Here is a 22,024-nt window from a genome sequence, read left to right as displayed (position 1 = left end):
TGCAATGCTCTTTGTTTTTTTTTTTCACAATAACTCTTGTGAACTATGAATGCTTGTAATTTTTAAATCATCCACTGGTTCACAAACAGATTTCCGCCAAGAAAATTTGTGAACTGACTATCCATGTTATCATAAACCTGTCTTTCCCTTAGGATGCAGGCTTTTTTAACTTTAATTTTTATTTATGTGTATGTGCCCTTGTATATGCATACCTGTTTGCCTGCAGAGGCCAGAGGAGGGCATTGAAGCCTCTGGAATGGGCGTTACAGGCAGTTGTGGGTTGCCCAGCAAAGATAGGAGCCTGGAACTGAACCTAGATCCTCTGGAGGAACAGCAAGTGCTCCTAACTCCCGAGTCATCTCTCCAGCTCTTGAAGTGCCTCTTGATCTACCTCATCGCTTCAGACTGTAACCGCCCGGTGGCCAGGGCCATGCCATACTTGTTTTTGCTTACTTGATGCCCTGCACATGGTGTTTTGCTTACATGTTTACATATGCCATGTGGATTTTGAGAAACAAATCGAGTATTGTTGCTTTAAGTGATTTTCCAAATTGATTAGCTGGCCTTGTCCAGTGTGTGGAGAGGACACTGAGAAACCCAGTGCGTGATATACAATGGGAAACTATTCTTGCTTTTCTCTTGATTGCCACTGGCTAAACCTGGGAGTGCAATTAACCCTTTCTCAGAGGAGCAGGCTGGAAGCTGGTGGCAGCTTGGTGGCTTTTGGGTCTGCAGATGTTCACTTCCAAATTTAATTTGAAACAACAAAAAACATACCTTTGGTGCATTCTGTCTCTCTATTTATTTAATTTGATTTATTCTAAATACATTTCATATTGCCAAAATAGGGGGCTCCCCCACCACCTGCATCTTGTAGGGGAAGTAAACAAGACCTCTGTCATCAGACGAGTTAATTACCCTGACATGCTCCCTCCTCCCCAGAGATTTTGCAGACTACGACGCTGCAAAGCTTTAATTCAAGCAAACAGACTGGAAACAAGAGCTGTGCACTTGTATGATTTTCATGGCCAGAATAAAAAGCTCAGCACAGGCCAGACCTGGGAGGTCAAGGTAGCTTGTGTTCATCAGAGGGAGGCTCGTCTGGCACCAGGTAACAGATTTTCAGGAGCATGGAGCTTGAACCCATTTCTCAATATTTTGGCAGCATTTCTCAACCTTTGTGCTTCTAAGCACCGTGTGGTCATTTTCTTTACCTGCTCCATCCGGTAGTTTTTGCCTCTTCAGGTGTGCCCAGTGATGACGGGGCATGCAGGGCACAGACACCTGTGGTCCGTTCTCCCACCTGTCCTTGCAAGGGACAGTGGCAGCTGCAATCGTTTCTCTTCAGGGACTTAACCAAACCTCAGAATGGAGGCTGTGGCTGGGCTTTTATGTCAGATCCTCCCAAGCAGAGCTCAAGAGGGAGGTCATAAGCAAGGGGTTTATGGAGAACTGTTTTCAGAGGGATCAAGCCATAAGACGGGCGGAGGAGGGGGAAGGGTGGGCCGGAAGCCAGCGAGGTATCATCCGCCACAGCAAATCTATAGCACGACATCATCACAGACACTCTGCTGTGGGACCCACACCAGGGGTGTTGTTATGGCTCAAAAGTGAAGTGTTCCCCAAAGGCCTGCAGATGGCGCTGTTTGAGGGAGGCTGTGGGACCTTTAGGAGGTGGAGCCTTGCTGGAGGAAGTACGTCACTGCGGGTGGGCTTTGAGGTTTTACAATGTGGACCCACTTCCGATTTACCCTGTTTTCTTTCCTGGACAGCTGATGTAATGTGACCAAACTGTTTCTGTTCTTGGCGCTGTGCTTTCCCTACCATGGTAGACTCTGTCTCTTTGGAACTGTGATCTAAAATAAACCTTTTTTTTTTTTTTTTTTTTTTTTGGTGAAGGAGTCTCTCCCTCCCCCCCCCCCGGCCCCCCCCCCCCCCCCATCGCCCCGCTGCCGCCGCCAACAAAGCCTGTGGCAACTGGTTGAAACAAGTAAAAAAGATGATTCTACTGTCGGAATATCTGGCCCATCATTTTCCACTTGCGGCGTTGTGTACCAGCCTTTTGGGGCTGAAGTCTTTAGTAACGGACTTTCCTGTCCTAGCCATAAGCAGTGAGAGAGAATTCTCTTGAGAGGAGGAGCACGGAGCGCAGCCTACCCTGTTTTCAGGGGATAAAGACATATGCTGCAGTGTACTGTGTGGCTTCTGGGCTGAGATGCTCAGTAGGTTGTGGTAATCGAAGTATTTCTAACTTACGGTTCTTTTGGTATACGCAAGATATACGGGGGCTGTATGTTAAGGAGGGTGTGGGAGGAAGAGCAGAGAAATAGTAACTAGGGGTCAAGAGTGTGGAATGCATGGAGAAGCAGGGTGTATCCTGCCTGCAGGGTCAGAGCTGGGAAGGAGGGACCTCTTGGTCCTCCACAAGCTGGGGGCTACTGTGTGCACTGAGGGCTTCAGTTTATACCGCATGTAAGAATATTTGCGTCAGCCGGGCGGTGGTGGCGCACGCCTTTAATCCCAGCACTCGGGAGGCAGAGGCAGGCGGATCTCTGAGTTCGAGGCCAGCCTGGTCTACAAGAGCTAGTTCCAGGACAGGCTCTAGAAACTACAGGGAAACCCTGTCTCGGAAAAAAAAAAAGAAAAAAGAAAAAAAAATACTTGCGTCTAGGTCTTTGTGTGTTTATTTTATGTTTGAGGTAATGGGCGTGCATATGGAGGTCAGAGGTGGGCATCGGGTGTCTTCCTCAATCGCCCCCCTCCTGAATTTTTTGAGACAGGGTCTCTCCCTAAATATGGAGCTCACTGATACAGCAAGCATTTTGTGAAATGTGTTGTTGCTGGGAACTTTTGACTAAAGGCGGATGAAATGAGTGGCTCAGAATAACATGGGCAACTTCACAAACTCTCCACTCATTTTGAGAAGAACACGTTTTATTACCACGTGGTGGAAGCAGGGCTATGGACTCCAGTTCCAGCAGGCTCCACGTACACCTTAGGTCCTCTAACATGGCAGCCCCATGGTTGAGATCTTTGAATGTACTGAATGTAATATGAAAGTGACCATGTATAAGAGGGCCATCCTTACAAATTGATATGCATAAAATTATGCATGATCTGTGCAAGATTGAACCATTCACCATCAGGTCATGGAGTAGGGAGGGACTCATGAGGCCCCACCCCTCCCTGAGAGCTTTAACTAGGGTGGGGAGACCCTGTCTTAGTGATGTGGTCACTGCAATGTCACTCGGGTTCCTGTAAACAACCCCTCATTCACGCTACTGTAAGCAACTTTAATGAAACCCATTAGGTCAAAAACCAGATTGCTAAACAAAACAGGACCATGAAAGCAAAAGGAGGATGGTTGGGAGGAGACAACCATCTCCTCCAAGAGATGAGCTGCCCTGAGAGCCAGGCAAGAGAAGGCAATGGGCTGTCGATAAGGTCGAGCTGTATGTATGAAAATGTCACGACGAGACCCATTATTGTGCACAATTAACATGGTGATTAACATTAAAATGAGTAAGATTAAAATGTGCCATTTGATAACACACCAAGTGATGTTTTGATGCTTGTATAAAGAAAGCTTTAAAAGAGCCCAGCTCAAGCCTGGGGATGTGGATGATGGGCATTTTCCACACTAGTGTGAGGAGGACTTGTGTTCACATCTCCAGCACCCGCCTAAAAAAGCTGGGAGTGTCTACCTGTACCTGCAGCCCAGCACCAGGAGGCAGAGCCAAGGGCATCTCTGTGACTTGCCAAAAATGTCTCAGTTCAGGAAGAGACACTGTCTCAGGGGAATAAGGTAGAGAGCAATAGGGGGAGACACGGGGTGTCCTTCTCTGGCCTCCCCAAGTGCAGGGGCACACATACACCACACATGCACACAAGAGAAAAGAAAGGAACCAAGCCCTGCTCGGCTGTCATTGGAGGACTGCAGGTGAGATAGCTGTGCCCCAGGAAACATGGGTTCGCAGACTGAGTTCTTGGGTGGTGGCTTGTTAAATCCCCGAGCTGATTCCTTCCCTCGCAGCAGGCAGTATTGCTGGCACAGTAACTCAGCCGGTCTCTTTCCCCGTATTGACTTTACCTAAGAAACCAAATTAATTATCAGCAGCTTGCTCTGCTAAGTATGGAATTAGAAAGAAAGGAAATTGGATGGTCTTAAGGGATCTCTCTCACAGGCTTGGATAAGTCCCGCAAATCGCCTCTAAAGAGAAAGGAATGTACCTGAGGCAGACGCTAGCTTCGTCCTCTGCACGTTCGCCTCAGACCTGGGTGTTGACCCAGGTTTATCATCCAAGGCCTGGGGTTTACCCTTGTCATGATCATGTTACTGATTTTGAAAAATCTAAATAGTATTTCCCATCAGGGCTGTTTAAATGTGCTGTGTGACTGTGTCTAGGGAAGTCCCTTAAGCCGGGAGATGACGGCTAATCTTCCATCAGAAATAACTTCCTCTTTTAGTCTTTTCTCCCTATTCCCAGGTCTGCTTCAGTTTTCGCCTTTTCTACTTTTTTTTTCTTCTCACCACTGCAGTGTGCCTCAAAATGCTGATAAACACACAGTGGTAAAATACACCTTATATCGTTATAGTGACTATGAGCCTGTGCTGCAGACAGTTCTCAGCCTTTCCTTCCCTCCGGGGCTCCGTTCGGCTCAAGCGGGCCAGTTCTGTCTTATTTTACCACTTAGAAAATGGGGACAGCATTAACACTGTGCCATAGGTTTCTGCAGTGGTCAACAGAGGGTGTGGATGTGCAGCCTGCTCTAGCGATGCTTAGAGGGCGTGTACATGTTCTGAAGAGGCCCAGGGACCTATAGTGTATCAGATCGAGGATATTTCTATTACAAATATGAAGGGGTTGTTTGCTTTTTAAGTGAGCTGATGTTTGCACTGACTGTTCAAGAACAACGTCCTCTAGAAATGTGGATGCCTTGGCTTGAGGGCAGGTAGAAGCGACAGCTGTCGCAGAAGAAAGGCTCTTCTTGCGTGCTTACAGGGAGAGACATAAAGCACACACATACACACACTCACACACACTCACACACATACACACACATACACACATACACACACACACATACACACACACACACACACCACATATTCCTAGCACGGTATTCTGAATGTTGACGTGTTTTCTACCACTCCTGTTTTAATCATGGAGATGTATAGCTATGGTGGAGAGCAGAATGATGAATTTCACTTTTTCTCAGTTGTTATTTTTGCACAAAAATAAGAATTTTGGTCATTGGCAAAAGGACCATCAGTTGTAGATCTTCCAACTCATTTTATTCCAGAGACTGGCAGAGACAGAGAAAGAGAGAGACTCCGGCAGATAGATACTCAGGTCTGAATATTCATAATTTTTCAATCATTCTTCTAAATAAAAATGGTGTCTCATGGAAACAGGGAACTTCAGCTCCCAAATCAATTTCCTGATTACTTTCCCTGGAGACAACTGATATGATGGTTGATTTTAATGTCACATTGTCCTGGTTGCCTTGATTGACATGAGAAGACTCACAGAAGAAGGTGTGGGCAGCACCTTCAGTTAGCGGCCCAGGTAGAAAAGGATGTGACAGAAGACAGCTTGCCTGCCTTTGTGGCTTTGGCCTTTCCTCTTGCTGCTGAATGGATTGACCCTGTGGTCGCTGCTGCTGATTTCTTCGCTTATCTCAGACCTGGGCGTCCAGGCTTCTGTCATGAGTTAAAGAACCGTAGCTCTCCAGGAAACGTCCAGGTTTTCAACACCAGTCTGGGGCAACTGAGGCACTCAACCCCGTGGATGGAGAAACTCCCAAGTCGTCAGCCTCTCTAGTGTGAGGCAGCCACTGTGGTGTTATTCTAACTGCTGAGGCACCAGCCCCAAGGACCAAGCAGAGACAAGTAAATTCCCAGAGCTCTCTGGTCAGCCATTCTGGCAGTAGACAAAAGCAAGCCCTGCCTCCAAACACGTGATGGATCATGGTTGGGGAAGACACTAGATGGTGGCCTTTGGCTTTCATGTGCACATTCAACAGGGTCTCAGGCTCTCAGGTGTGAGTCAACTGCCGTTACTATAGCAATGAAAGCTGATTTTTAAAATTCTTTTGTTCTCATCCTATAGATTCTGTTCCTATAGCAAGCCCTAATATGGGCACCATGATCTCCTGCACTACAGGAGTGGCTGAAGGAGCGGAAGGAGCTCCCGCAACAGAAAAGTTTGTTGTAATAATAGACTTCCCGGAAACACTCCTTAAGATGTTTTCTTCTCTCCAAACTATGTACATGCGGAAGACTGGATTTTCTTCACTACCCAACCACAGTGACTTGTGACCAGCCTGAACAGAGGACAAGGTCCAAGAAGCCAGCTGCTTGCTACAAGATAATTTAAAACATATTTCTTACTTTTTGTTGTTGATGTTTGGAAATTGATAAGGTTTATGTACACATACAATATGTATGCTAATGTGAAACAGACATGATGTTATCTATTATTAATAGATTATTATTTAACATGACTTTGTAAATACTTATTTTTAAGAATTCCCAGTTTCTGTTTCCACCCTGACCAGCACCAGTCAATATGATCCACGTAAACCCAAACTCTGGAACACTTATCAGGTTTTAAAAATGTTTTTACTTCCCATTTCACAGGGTATTTGGAACTTTAAGGATTCATTTTTATTTTTAATGATGTATATGGTTATGTTTCTGGAGGAGCCTGTGTGAGTAAACCCAGAAGTGTTGGGTCCCCTAAAACTGGAGTTAGAGGTGGTTATGAGCTGTCCAATGTGGCCTTGGACCTGAATTCGGGTCCTCTGCAGGAGATGGAAATGTTATAACTGCTGAGCCATCTCTCTAGGCCTACCTCATTCTTTTTGAAGAGGGTCCAGAAAACCCAAGAGCCAAAAGCTCGAGTTGGTTCTTTACCACATTGGTTAACACAATGAGTACACGATCCTCAAGTCTATTACGCAGTTATTCAAACACCGATAGCTACTCATCCCCCAATGATAACTTTAGCTACCCATTAACCAAATCAGCTAGTTAAAATTTGAAGCCTTGTTGTATGACCAGCCCTGCCATGTGCTTCGCATGCATTATGTAATGTAAATCAGAAAAAGATGGTGATGAAAATGTGATTGTTAGATTTATTTTAGAGAACATGGAACAATTTACAGAGAATTTAGACTTTTGACCGAAGTCTCATAGCTAAGATCTGTCACAATTCTAATTTCCACGACCCATTAAAACACAAAACTTCTTCAAACCCCTGACAAATTTCAAGACTGCAACTGCAGAATTTTGATAAAACAATTGCTCCACAAGGGACACTCTCAGTCATGAGCCTAGGGGAACCTGGACACTCTCAGTCATGAGCCTAGGGGAACCTGGACACTCTCAGTCATGAGCCTAGGGGAACCTGAACTCTCAGTCATGAGCTGGACTCTCAGTCATGAGCTGGACTCTCAGTCATGAGCTTAGGGGAACCCGGACACTCTCAGTCATGAGCCTAGGGGAACCTGGACACTCTCAGTCATGAGCCTAGGGGAACCTGGACACTCTCAGTCATGAGCTGGACACTCTCAGTCATGAGCTTAGGGGAACCTGAACACTCAGTCATGAGCTGGACACTCAGTCATGAGCTTAGGGAAACCTGAACACTCAGTCATGAGCTGGACACTCAGTCATGAGCTTAGGGGAACCTGGACACTCTCAGTCATGAGCCTAGGGGAACCTCATCAGGCTTTGCATACAGATGGGGACTGTGTCCACCTCTCTGATCCTATCCCATGTTGTAGCCCTGGGGTACGATGGCAGGTCCGGAGCCCCTGGATTTACATACTTCCTTTGGAGAATGAATGGGTTCTTAGCTCCTGGCATCTCATGGGTATAAATGGAACCAAACACTTGATGGCCTCATCTGAACTCCCGTAATTACAATCTTCTGGGCTTTTCCAGCTGGCCTTGGCATCAGACACAGAACCATTTCTAGACCCATGTATGACCAAGGGATCTGCTGGAAGCATTAGTGCACTTTGTACCTTGCTCATGTGTCAGGAGGGATAAAGAGGATCCTCCTGCCTGTCACTAGAACCAGACTGCGAGAGTGATTGTCCCAGGAAGCAGTCACCATTCTAGACAGACGCTTTGCCTCAAAGCCACTCTTTCTCCCAGACAGCTCCTTACAGAAACATAAATCTGAATGTTGACAAACATTTAGCATAATGAGGGTCAGGAATGGGTTCAATTTGGGAAGATTTATTGCTCCTTGGGAAACGACTTTGGGTAAGCCCTGATGTGCAACAGCAGAATTCAGGAGTCCAGGAAGAGAAGGTTAAAAGAAAAAATCGGTAGAGCGCTGCCTCACTTAGAGAGTTGTCCAGCTGAGTTAGCAGAGCACGCTCGGCATGGGCGGGGCTTTAGGAGTCTCTCCCATTGTATTTCAGTGCCAGGGTTAGAAGACAGACTTGTTCCAGGACTCGGATTTTCAGGACACATTTTTGTCTTCAATAAAGATTCAAACAAATCATGACCCTGGTATCTCACTGGCCAGATCACCATCGTGCTTGGTCTGTTTATTGCTCAGACACCTGTGTCAAAGCAGCCATGCAAATGCAACTTAGAGAAAAAGCAAACAAGCACCCCCAAACCCCTCCTGCTGCAGCTGTGGGCTTGCAAATGGTGAACCCTAGAGGGAGTCCACATGCTTCTGTTTGTATGTGACCTTTAGGAAATCCCAAAGGTAGTGTTTTGCAGAAAGTTTGCATCCATTCTCCCAACACCTGACATGGAGGGAATGGATCAATTAAAAGCAAGAGGGAGGTAGGGAGGGTCACTTTCCTAAGGTGGCTTCCACCAATGGGAAGCTGCCACTTTTCAGTGTCCCAGAGAGGCTGGCCTATTTTTGGCTCTGTGAGCCTGTAGTCTGAAAGGTCATATAATCCAACCTTGGCTCATGACGCTAGAGTCTTGAGGCTGCTATTTCTTAAATGCCAAAGGTGTATCAGGTTGCCTTTTCAGATAACTCTATTCAGGTGTGTGTGGTGAGAACCGAGAGCTACATCGGTAATTTCCTTTCTCATGGAGACCTTTATCTGCCCAAAGGAGTTGTGTGTGCGTGCATGCGTGTGTGCGTGTGCATGTGCGTGTGTGTGTGTCTGCAGATCTTTGCCATGGATTAAAGAGATAATCCAATCTCCCCACTCGCTTTCTTCTTGTCAAGTACAGGGACAAACAGGTCTGTGTTTGCTGCGAGGTTGACAGCATCCGATGTACTTCCTGGGAGTTGAGTTGGAGAGAAACATTAAAGTAGCGATTTCTGCCTGTCACTCTTTGCTGTGTCTCCTCCTTGTCTAGAGGATGAAATCTGAGCTCTTTGTTGTCACAGCCAAAGTTCTTTCCAGCTTCCTCTATTTCCTGCTCAAGTCTTGCTTCTCGTCTTTCTCCAGACTCACCCTTGACCTCGGAGAGCAGACTGTGCCTTGGCTCCCTTTGTCAACACTCAGACTCCCCTTTCACCTGGCTCAGCCCTCCCAGTCTTTCGGGGTTCAACTTGACATTCCTTCTTCAGGGGACCCGACTTGACTCCCCTCTGCTGAGGGAGGGTCTCTTTGGCATTCTCATAGCAACTGGTGCTCGCTGCATCTACTTCATTTCCTTCCCTGTGGCTGCCTTTTCTGGTGCTCCCCCCACACCCTCTGTCTCTTTCTCCTTCACCTTCTTCATCTAAATGCATTGTCCTTGTGCCCAATGCAGTGCCAAAGATAAAAGATGTGATTCTCTTGGACCATATGCTGAGGTCGTCCATTGCCCTGCAGCCACCTTAGTGTCCCAGGTGCCCTGGCTGTGGGGTTTGTCCTCTGACTTCCTATTGACTTTAGCCATTGAGGACAGCAAAGATTAGAAGGTCATCATGGGAATTTGGGGCATTCACTCCCTGACCCCCTGCCAGCTGCATGCCCAAGGTATGGCTGTGTCACTCCTTGCAGCATCTATGGGTCTTCTGCCTGCAGTCACCTGTCTAGACTGGTGGCACTTGTCCTTGTTACTCAGGCCTGATTAATTGACTGACTCCATGGTTACTACTCCAGAACCCATGTCTTGTTGATGTCCTCAAAGATCTCAGCCTCTCTCTCTCTCTCTCTCTCTCTCTCTCTCTCTCTCTCTCTCTCTCTCTCTGCATGCTCTCCTTCTTCTGAGACTTCAAGGATGACCATTACTTTCAATTCTGTGTCCCTGACAGTCTCTTTGACATTCACTTGTATTGCACCTTCATCTGCTAAATCATGCAACCCCTATATCCTAGCAAGGTACATCACAAAAGCCACTACTGAATTTTGTATTTCCAGGAGAAGGCAGGTCAAAAGTTGCTAATTCTAGGTACATCATAGAGATGGAATGGGATTGAGATTATTAGAGTGGAAATTTTCCTTCCCATCATGGCAGCAGATAGCCATCATCTGTTTCAACGAAAGACTCATGAATGATATAAAAGAAACCCACTGTATACCATAAAACAGTGAAAGAACATTCTTTTGTTCAGAAATGGGATCTTCTGCTCCTGGAAACTCCCAATCCAATGCCATCCTTCTAGAACTTCTCTCCAGGGACACAGCTAAATGCAATTTGTCTCTTAATAAGCCTCAGGAGTTTAGTTTAAAGATGTGATTACCCAGAAGGCAATGAGAGCTGTCTACAATTTCATCTGTCTCAAGAATATGCTACTTCAAAGAAAGACAAGAGAGCATGGTTTTGCAGGAAAATCTGGCTTGTAAATTGGACAGAAAATAGAAGTTGTATGTGTCTGGGATCTATCTTTTACTGGATCTCATTTTGGTTAGAGTTAAAAAATGGGGCTCCCACCGGGCGGTGGTGGCTCACACCTTTAAACCCAGCACTCAGGAGGCAGAGGTGGGCAGATCTCTGCGAGTTTGAGGCCAGCCTGGTCTATAAGAGCTAGTTCCAAAGCTACAGAGAAACCCTGTCTCAAAAATAAAAACAAAAACAAAAAAACCAAAAAAACAAAAAACAAACAACAACAACAACAAAACTCCAAACCAAACCAAACCAAAAACAAACAACAAAACTGGGCTCCCTTCAGAAACCCCCACCTCTCTTTCAGAATAATAGCAGGCCAAGATGTGGGTAACTTTTCTTCTACCTGGGCCTCACCATTGGGTGCCTATGTCAAGATCAAGCAGAGACATTGAGACTCAAGGCTTGGCATGACTACTGCTTGTAGAGTCTTGTCCAGCCTTATCCTCTCGCCCCATCCCCCTAGTCGCCTGTCCCCCAGTCACCCCACCTCCCTAGCGAGCCATAAGGGGAGTTCTGGCATCTTTGTTTAACAGAGAGAGACACCAAGGCCTAGTGACCTCAGAACTTCTCCAGCTAAGTAGTGAAATCTTCACATCCTCTGTTTTCCAGGTCCTTCCATGCCTTGTCTACTGCCTTCCAAGATCTCTCCACCCATGCGGGTGGATGAAATCAAGTCTAACTCAGGATGCCACTCTGTCTGTATTTAATAATTATCTTCTACTTTAATAATTATCTTAGTTGAGTTGATAAAATCTTATGGTCCAAAAAATTATCTACGAGACTTCTTTGGCCCACTTATTACCATCCATCCCTCTGAGGTCCCTGAAGAGGGTGAAGCTTCACTGAATCATTATTATACGATTGGATAAGTGGTTTTCGAAGACCCACAAATTAAAGGCTTAGTTGGTAACTTGAAGCATGACTAGATGGTGCTGGAATTTTTAAAAGGTGGAGCCTGGTGGGAGGAAGCTAGGTCACTGGGCAGCACACCCTAGACGGGACCTGTAATCCAGCACTCTTTCTGATCTCTTTGCTTTCTGGCAGGTGTGGGGGTGATCAGCTCACTCCTGCACACACTTTCTGCGGTGATGTGATGCCTCACTCCAAACTCAAAGACCACAGGCTGAGAGACCATGGACCAAAAACTCTGAACCATGGCCGGCCATGAACCTTTCCCCCTTGCAAGATGGTTGTCTTGGGTGATTTTGTCACAGGGATGGAAAGATGACAAACACACATGCTGTAGTGTTGCTCACATAACCTCTGAGGGCATCAAATCCCCTTGGCTTTGTACGGGACTTGATATAAGCAAAGGGAAAGGAATGATCCCAACTGCATCCCTCCCTCCATCCTGCAGAGATCCTTCCTGCTGCTGCAGAATGATGCCTGGACTGATTCTTCTGTCTCTTCCTGATGTCTTTGCTACCTTCGTTCATATTAGCTCTCTTTCTCAGGACCTGGGCATCTTGTATAGACACCCGAGGGCCCAAGATCATCAGCAGGCACTGGTTTCCTGCAAATCTCTTTATCTGTATCATGTTGTGAGCTGATGCCTCTGATGGCTCTGTGTTAGGGGCAGTCCTGGACACAGCAGAGTGTAGAGTGCGTATTTCCTTCTGTCCTGTGAAGGCTGGCAGTAATCTCCACCCAGCCAGGGCAAAGACATCTCCTGGCATCATCCTCAAATGTTCCCACAGGCCCAAAGAACCCCTAGTTAAGAGACACTGGTGTCATGACTAACAGATGGAGTTTTCTTCCATACAGAGAGCTCAGTCTTGGCAAAAATGTGGCTAATGTTGCACCTTCCTCCACTTCAAGACTCCCTGGAGCAAGCTCAGTAGCGACTGGATTCTCCTCCAGGAGAAGCAAGCACTCTGGAGGCCCCAAGGTCAAGGTCTTCACGTGTTTATTGTCCCTTAAGCTCTTTCTCTTTTTCCCCTGTAGGAGCTCAGGGTCTTAGCAAACCCACTTCTGCATGTCTGGAGCGTCCAGAATTTATGAAACCTGCAGAGACACTTGTCTTTGGCTACTTGGTGCTCATAGCTCGGTGTATTGTCTCAGTTACTCACAAGGCAGTTCACGTCATGATTCTAGCATTCAAATGAAGGAAGTAGGAGAGTCATGTCTACATGATATAGGTGGTGAGTGTGGCAGAATCAAGACCTGAGGCGGACTCCACAGTAACCAGCCAACCAAGGACAGGCTCTCTGAAGTCAGTTGATCTTCAAAACGTGACATAAAAGCCTCACAGTGATCTCCTCTGCATGTCTTGATGACAGGCTCACCCCTTACCCCCCCCCCCCCACACACACTAAGGTTCAGAAAGACTTTATTGCAGATGATTCCGTTGCTGTTATGGAACTGTGGCCACCTAGCTTAGCCATGGCCACACCATTACTTCATTTCATAGGCAACATGAAATCAGGAGAATATCTGGATTGTTTAAATTCTAAGCACTTGCAACTTTCAGTGAGTGTCCATTGGCTGGAGGGATCTGCGAGCTGATGGACAAATCCATCCTGAGAGTGACGGGGCTGGGGAAATGGCTTAGCAGGTGAAGCGTTTGCTGTACGAGTCTGGGAACCTGAGTCTGAATCCTCAGCACCCACATAAAAAAAGCTGAGCGTGGAAATTCAAGCCTGTAATCCCAGTGTTGGGGAGATGGACAGGAGGATCTTAGCAGGTCACTCGCCAGCCAGTCTAGTCAAATCAGGGAGCCCCAGGTTCCGTGAGACACCCTGCTGCCACGTCAGGGAGCCCCAGCAGCAGTGAGAGGCCCTGCCTGAAAAATAAGGTAGAGAGAAATAGAGGAAGACACTTGACATCACCCTCTCTCTTCCAGGAACTCATGTACACTTGTGTGCCCGCACCCTCATGAACAAGTATACATGTGTGCCCGCACCCTCATGAGCTAGTATACATGTGTGCCCGCACCCTCATGAGCAAGTATACATGTAAACACAGAAGAGGACATTGTAACTTTTGTCACTTTGCTCCGAGCTTTAGGCTGGGATCAGAATTTAGTAATGGGTTTTGAGTTGCTCAAACCTCAGTATAGCTCTAGATTGTTGATACAGAGTCTCAGAAATGTCCAGAAGCATACACACACTCCTGGCGTCTGGGGAATGAAGGCAGAGCTCATGATATATAACACACAAAAGAGAAATTCAGGTGGGGGAAACATCGGGACAAACTTGAGCTGCTCTCACAGAACCTGTTCAGGTCCTTCCTCTTGAGATGGAAAAAAAAGGCCAGTGTAGCTTCCATCACTGCTTTGCTGATGGATGCCCTTCTATCAGCCCAAGAGCAGACTCAGGCTGGGAGACGACACTGGGCAAGTCTATGTGGAACTTCACGGTGCTCTTCTGAGTGCCCCAGGGCACATCTTGCTTGTTGGTCATCTCTCTGTCTACAGCAGGACACACCTTGGATGGTCACCTATTGAAGGCAAAGGCTTCTTGGGGCTCCTCATTCATGGTTTCCACCTAACACTTCCGAGTAGATACAGTTAGCTAAGCCAAAAGAGAGAGCACTAATGGAAACATATTTGCTATTTTCTGTCACATTTGCTATACTAACTTGGGGGGAAATGACACATGTGGCACAGACATGGGGAGAGGGTGAGAGATGTTGTTGTGGTCATTGCTAACTACAAAGATGTGAGTGGCTTTGAATCCTGAATTTATATCTTCCTGATAGGCTGGCCATCAACACCTCACTCGACTCTCGTAAGCCTGGGTGTGAATGAGGGAAGTACACGATCAATTTTAATGAGATAATGCATGAGAAATCTTCCTTTATCCCCTGGCGTGTAGGAAGCACTCCAAACATGGCTGCTATTTGTTGTTACTATTCTGTCTTGTTTCCTGTGGACTGATGTCACTATTAGTTGAGGTGTTGTCAAGCTCTAGTAATAAGGTAATAAGGACACCTGCCAGAACTGAAGAGTCAGCCTCCTCTTCTTTTTGAATGGTCTGGTTTCATTATCTCCACCTTGGAGTGGCCTTGCCCAGACAAGAACTCCTGCTGGCCAATTATTGTCTGATGGCTGGGCGAGCAGACTGACTCTTCTAAGATGATTGTTCGTGGCAGGTGTTCCTCAGCATTCTCCTGGTGTACAAATAATGATCCCATGCAGGAAGTCACTTCCTTTGGTGTACAGTTCACAGGCGGTCTGGTCCAGTGGGCTGTGGAAAAGCATGCTGTCATAGCTACAGATGGTTTATTCCCATTTTTCTTGGTCAAGAAGGGCACCTGGTTGTCTGCCCTGAACAGTTCTGAACTATAGCTGTTAAGGAGATGTTAGAGCCTGTTGCATCTCAGCTGATCTAAAACTCAGGGCAGCTTCAGGACAAGGCCCCGAGTGAAATCTGGGCTTCAGAACCTATTTCTGATGATTCTGCTTCCTCCTCTTCTTCATTCTCCCCCTCCTCCTCTCCCTCCTCCTCTCCCTACTCTTCCATCTCCTTTGTGAATTATTTTTAAAGTTTATTTAGTTTTATTTTATTACTTTAAGTGTTGATTGTTTGCCTACATCTATCTTTGTGTACCACATATGTGTCTGATACCTGCAGAGACCAGAAGAGAGCATCAGATCCCCTGGAGCTGGAGTGAGTTACAGCTGGTTGTGAGCCACCGTGCAGGGTGCTAGGGATTGAACTCAGGTCCTCTGCAAGAGTCACAAGTACACTTAACAGCTGCGCCATCTCTTCAGCCACTATGTATTTCTTTTAAAACACAGTTTTCCACCATGTAGCAAGGCTGACCTTGAACTCACTACATCTTCCAAGCCAGTCTCAAGTTCATGCTGGTCTTCCTTTTTGAAGCTTCTGAATTCTGGGACTGCAAGTCTGCACTACTATTCTGAGCAAGCTCATTGTCCTGTTGATGTCATCCCATCTGCCCCTCTGATACTCCAGAAACTAAGTCAGGTTACCCCCATCATGATGCTTTAAAAGTGCTGACATACCAGATGTTGAAGAAGTGTGGAGGAAGGAAAAGAAACAGGGTTTTGGAGACGGACCCTGGGTCCTGAGGTCCCATTTGTCACCCTTTTGGGGTGTAGTAGTCCATTGTCCAGTGCTATACCCAGATACAAGAGACTAGGTAATCTGTGACCAAAAATTAAAAACTTCTTATACTTCTGACTCTGAAGGTTGAGAGTCAAAGGACACGTGAACATCTGTCCAGCATCTGGTGAACCTCTCCCAGCTGCATCAGAATGTGACAGGGACCTCATATGGAGAGACAGACACTAACCCTGGATTCTGTTACTCATAGAACCATTCATGCCATCCTGGGTCTCCACCCTCATGACCTCATCTGACCTTAGTTCCCCCCCCCAACAAAGCCCCACCTCCAAATATCACCAACAAACAAAATAAAGGAGAAATTTGAACACAGGACTTGGGGTACTTGTTCACAGCTAGCAAGAGGGTGTCAGAAAGGAAGGTGGAGTCAGAGGGTTGTCAGCAATCAGGTCCATCTCCTTGGGAACAGAAGTCCCCCTGCATCCATCAGTATCCAACCAATGGGCTCTACTCATGAGCATAGGAGTGTGACCGCCATTGTACAGACAGGATAAGACTTTGTCTTAAACAACAGAGACATCTGCTCTGTTCCCTCACCTCCAACTATGAGGATAGCCCTATGGTCTCAGCACCCACATCTCCCTTGCTGGTTGTCAGTTGTTGGCAACTCCTTTGGGTGACTTAAAATGGTTCAAAGCCATGACTATAGTTCAGCTAGGGAAAAGGAGTGATCCATGAAGGATGAGCAAGGTGAGGCCTTCCTGTGACCCAGAATTCCATACCATTCCTCCACCACAGCCCTGTAATTCATTTACCAAGCACCTCCATGCTGTGCACCCCTAGGAAGACTGACTACTCATTCCTTTCAGTATCTAACATCAACCGAACGTTTAACACATTTTCTTGTCCATGAATATCAAATACTGAGGGAAAATATATTCACTGGCTTGTGTCTATACTTATATGTGAGCTTTGGTGTTCCATGTTTTTGGAGATGGAGTCTCACCTTGTAGACCAAGATAGTCTCCAACAGTATAAATCAGGATGGCTTCTCCTCATGACCACTGTCAAGGTCTCAGGAATGGAATGTTGCTATTACAGATATCATCCTACTGGTTTTATTTTGTGTATTTATTGTTATATGTGAAGCCCACTGTTGAATAATGATTGACAGACAGGTCTTCCCTTTGGGGGAACTGTGGTGATATTTTGTTTGTGCTGTAACAAATAAAGCTTGCCTGAAGATCAGAGTGCCGAGCTAGCCACACTAGTTAGCCCTAGAGGCCAGGCACACACCTTTAATCCAAGGACTTGGGCTGCAGAGGTAGATAGATCTCTGTGAGTTCAAGGGCACCCTGGGCTAAACAAGATTGAATCTGTCTAAATAAGAAACAGAGCCGGTAGTAATGGCTCACACCTTCAATCCCAGCACTGGGGAGGTGATATGGTTGGGCGGAGAAAGGAGTATAAGGTGGGAGGAGACAGGAACTCAGGATTAGTCTGAGGTTTCGTAGGAGATAGGATCTTGCCCCCTTCAGTCTGAGGATTCAGTAGAGGTAAGAAGTCTCTCTAGTTGTTGGCTCCATTACTTCTCTGATACTTCAGCATTTACCCTGATATCCTACAGTTTAGGGTAGCTATGAGTGAGGATATAAAGAGCACCAGGAAACTGTCACCAGTGTTGAAAGATGAGAACCGTGAATGTTCCATAATCAACAATTAGGACTCATCTTCTCTGGAAAGATGGTTTCCAAGGCTCTTTGAGACAGGGTTCTTACAGCCCGATCCCCAAGAGACAGAAACAAGGGATGCTGGAGCACTAGACAGCAGGAGAAATGCAAGAAGCAGTAACTGTGGCAACCATGTGGAAGGGTGCTTCTTAGACATGTATCATTGAGTAAAAGAGCAAACCTCCCATGATATCATTTTTATAAAATCAAACCCAAGAAAAATAAACAATTTATGGCTTCAAGTTGCACCCATAAGGGATAAAACCACATTAAAAAAAAAAAGGTAGGATATGAGAAACCAAAATTCAAAGTGACATATATCCAAGAGAGGGAGGAAGAAGTATGAGTCTATCAAAGGTAAGTTCTAGTAACGTTAGTGGTAGGCTCTTAGAGGTTGCTTATATATGTATTAGATGTATTTTCAGATACATCAGCATTTCCTCATATAACACATTTTAATACCATATGCCAAACACTTGCAGAATCCAAGCAGGTCAAGGGGACTTGGCCTGGATGGGTCCATGGTGAGCTGCAGAGGATCTTTCCGCCTACAGGGGGCGCCCTGACCCGGCCACAGCGCAGGCTGCCTAGCAGGTTTGCAGGCCCAACATCTAGTTAGAAGAGTTTCTTAAGAAGCCTGGCACCTGTGCCTCTGAAAGCACTATCTCAAATTTCAAATGTTGGCGGTGGTTTCCAACTTTAAAGACTGCAGAGGCGAACAGTACTTTTGGGGGGACTTGTTCAACCCCTGAAAGGAAGCGTTGGGAGCAAACCGTGATTCCGAGCCCACACGAAACAAGAATGTCTAAATTTATTTCTACCATATTGCCCCGCTCTAAAGGCAGGCAGGAAACCCATCCTCTCCGCATCCGCATTCCCGGAGCTAGCTATTTCCAACCTGCCGCCCTCTGGGTGGCTACGCAACTCTCACCTGCACTTCGCACCTCTAACTTTGGAATGTGTGAAGGTGGTGTGAGCCCAGGGGAGGTGGGGGCTCTGCCCCAGCATGCTCTCTGTCTGTACCCTCTGCAAGCTTGCGGAGATGCTGGTAACACCTTCATAAGGGGCTCTGGGCTTGGAATGGCTGATCTTAACTGTCTAAGGTCACGCTGGGAGCATTTATGTCATTCTGACCCCTCTGGGGATGGAAGGCTTTCCATAGAGGAAAAATACTATGCAAAATTTAGATGCTCATGAATGGTGGGAAAGTAGAGGGGTGACTGGGGTGGGGCTCTAAAGTGTCTAGGAGAGAACAAAAGAGAGTCTTACTAGGAATCTAGAGTTAGCTATGTATGTATCTATGGATATAAGCACATGTATGTAGATGCTCTTGTGTGTGTATACATACATATGTGCATATTTAATGACAACATGTATGTAGATGCCCTTGTGTGTGTGTACATACATATGTTCATATGTAATGACAACAGAAAGAGGCCATCTAGGAGGAGGAAGGGGACCAAGGACAGATGAGATAAAGTATGATTACTAGGGTCTGGGAGACAGCTCACTGGCCAAGTGCTTGCTGTGGAAGCCCGAGAGCCTGAGTACATACCCCCAGAGTCTGTGAAGAAGCCAGGCACGGCAGTCTATGCACCCATCATTCTGGACCTGGGAGGATGGAGACGGAAGCTTCTAGCTAGTCAGTCCAGCTGAATCCACCAACTTCTGGATCAGTGAGAGACTGTCAGCTGGAAACAGACTGGGGAGACACCCAATGTCACTTCCCTGTCTCCAAACTCATCAAACTCATATATGTACACATTCACACACACACACACACACACACACACACACACACTCACTCACACACACTCAAAGCTGCAATGACTATGTATGTCTGATAATGTAAGGTCCAACCTTAGCTATGCTAACTAAAGCAATGACTACAGAGTAAATGGGAGAACAGTTAAACGGTAAAGCATGCCATCCACCTCTGCTCCTCCACAGCATGGATGGGGATTTCTATGCCCGCAGAGGGGCTCGGCTGCATCCTACCCTGTTCCCCAGTCACCTGGAGACATCTGGAGATATTTCGGGTTGTTCCGACTGGAAAAAAGACACAATTCCAAGCTTGAGGCGCTTGCCCCAAATCACAGGTGCTGGATGGAGATCAGCAGCACAGGATAAGCACCCCCTGTTGTAGAGAGCTGCATCTTTTCTTACCCCAACACTCCGGTGAAGAATCACCCCCCACCAAGCACAGAAACTGCCCCCACCAAAGAGACAGTGATAAATAAAACCACAGGCTGCCCAACCACCGTGAGTTATGAAAGGTGTGTGTTGGGGGCAGGGCACCCAGAGGGGTGGAACGAACATGAATTTACAAGACATGCCCTTTAGCTCGAACTGGGATTTGTGGCCACTCTTTTTGGTTTTATTAAAGCATAATGCTCGCAAGCAGAAGAGGAGATTTGTTATTCTAAGACAGTTGCACACCAAGGCGCACTGTTGTATAATCTGGCATTTTCCCCACTAGGGAGCTATGGCGTATTACTCACGAGTGACAGAACCAACGAGCTTCATCTCCCAAGAGGCCACTGCATCTGTTTAAAGGGAGCAGGCACCACGTCGATCCACCCACCACCCCCCCCCCCAGAGGAACACAGGCAGAAGGTGGGTGAGCTGCGTGTCTATCATCCGGGTGTGGTGGGATAAACCAGGCACAAATTCTATGTCCTTCTGCCCTGGTGTATACAACAAGGAGAGGATCATCAAGTCCATCTGTGTGCCAAGAGCAATACCATAAGACATGAGGCAGGCATCCAATCAGGAGCCAAAGCTTCAATTCAGTCACTGCCATTATGGGGGTCCCAACTGTGCCTCAATGTCTCATCACACCTATGATATTGGGTTACAAGCTTAGCTTGGGTCTGGAACTTATAATATGACCCTCTTGGACTTTGGTCTCTCTTTTTCTCTGTGACTCAGTTTTCTTATCTAAGTAATTGGCCTATGGGGCTGGAATGCTCAGTGGTTAAGAGCTAAGAGTGTGAAGTACTGGTCTTGCAAAGAACCTGTTTGACTCCCAGCACCACGTGCTGTGGCTCACAATTGCTTGTAACTCTAGCTCCAGGGAATCTGATGCCCTTTCCTGATCTCCGAGGGTGCATTCACTCCTATGTGCATTTGTGCATTTGTATACATGCACACACACACACATACACACACACACACACACACACACACACAAACACATTTTTAAAAAGTCTTTGGGTTAGTAATCATTAACTCCAAGTGTCATTGTCATGATCAAAGGGACAAGAATTGTTCAGCAGACATAAAGTATCCAACAGGCTTTGGCTGCCAGTTCCTCTTTCTACTAATATCTAAGAATCAAAGAAGCCACCCTGCTGCTGCCTAGAGCTCACAGAATGGGTGTCAGTTGAAGTGGGATCATGGATAGAAAAGCACTCTAAAAACTTCAGTACGCTCTATCAATATCACATAATGAAACCAATGTGAACATCAACGTAAATTTATTGTACAGATCCTTAGGAAACAGAAAAATGTTACAGCTTATAATGCCTACTGCTCGGATGGGAAGCTATTCTCAAGCTGATTTAGTTCAGACCTTTCATTTTACCAAAGGGGGAGAAACTGAGGTGAGCGGCAAATCTCCAGGACCCCTGCCCAGCCTTCTTTGTGCTTACCAACAGGTGAACTTTCTGGAGCTTGGAAACCCAGGCAGAACATCTCTGACACAGTCATAAGCTTTGTTTTGTCTCTAATGAGGCAGGAGAACAAAACCTATGATCCTGGGTAGTGAAAAGGAATGAAACCCAGCAGGGAAAATGCTTAGTAGGGACACACGGCTCATGGGAAATCCTACTGTGACCTAGTAATTGTTGGTTTCAAGTTAACAATAGCTGGTGAGATGATGTGAGTCTGTGTATTCCTCCAAGGATCCTACACATATGGAATATGTCTTCCAAGCTACTTGTAATATAGCCTGGCATCCTGAGTATCACGGTGGTCACTCTGAAGACTTCTGAGGAAGTTATCACCATACTGTTGTATTCCTGGGCACATATGAACAAATATCTACTCACTTCCAGACAGGTGATAGACCAAAAGATGATGACACCAAAGTATAGCTTGTGAGTTAATGCATTGATTGGGGTTACTTGGAGGAGCAGGAATTACTCAAAGGCAGCTGTATCATTGAAAGGCCACCACAGGGTGGGTGACACCTCAAGGAAGCTGCCATGCTGAGATGATCTGCACAAATTCCAGGCAACCTGACAGGTCAGGGAGTCTCCTCTCCTCTTTAGTTCTTACTTCTTATCTAACCCCGAGGGTCCTTCTGTATATGGTAAGCTTCAGGGACTTCCTGAGACTTGTGAGTTGTTTTACTTTCCAAGTCTCCAGAGGTTTCCTTTTGGGGTGGAGTGTTTTAATTAGGAGGAAAGGTCTATATAGCAACAAGCTGGTACCGGAAATCACAGGGGAAG

This window comes from Arvicola amphibius, chromosome 5 (genome assembly GCF_903992535.2).
Source record: "Arvicola amphibius chromosome 5, mArvAmp1.2, whole genome shotgun sequence".
NCBI classification, from domain to species: domain Eukaryota; kingdom Metazoa; phylum Chordata; class Mammalia; order Rodentia; family Cricetidae; genus Arvicola; species Arvicola amphibius.
Note: the sequence above shows the minus strand (reverse complement) of the source record.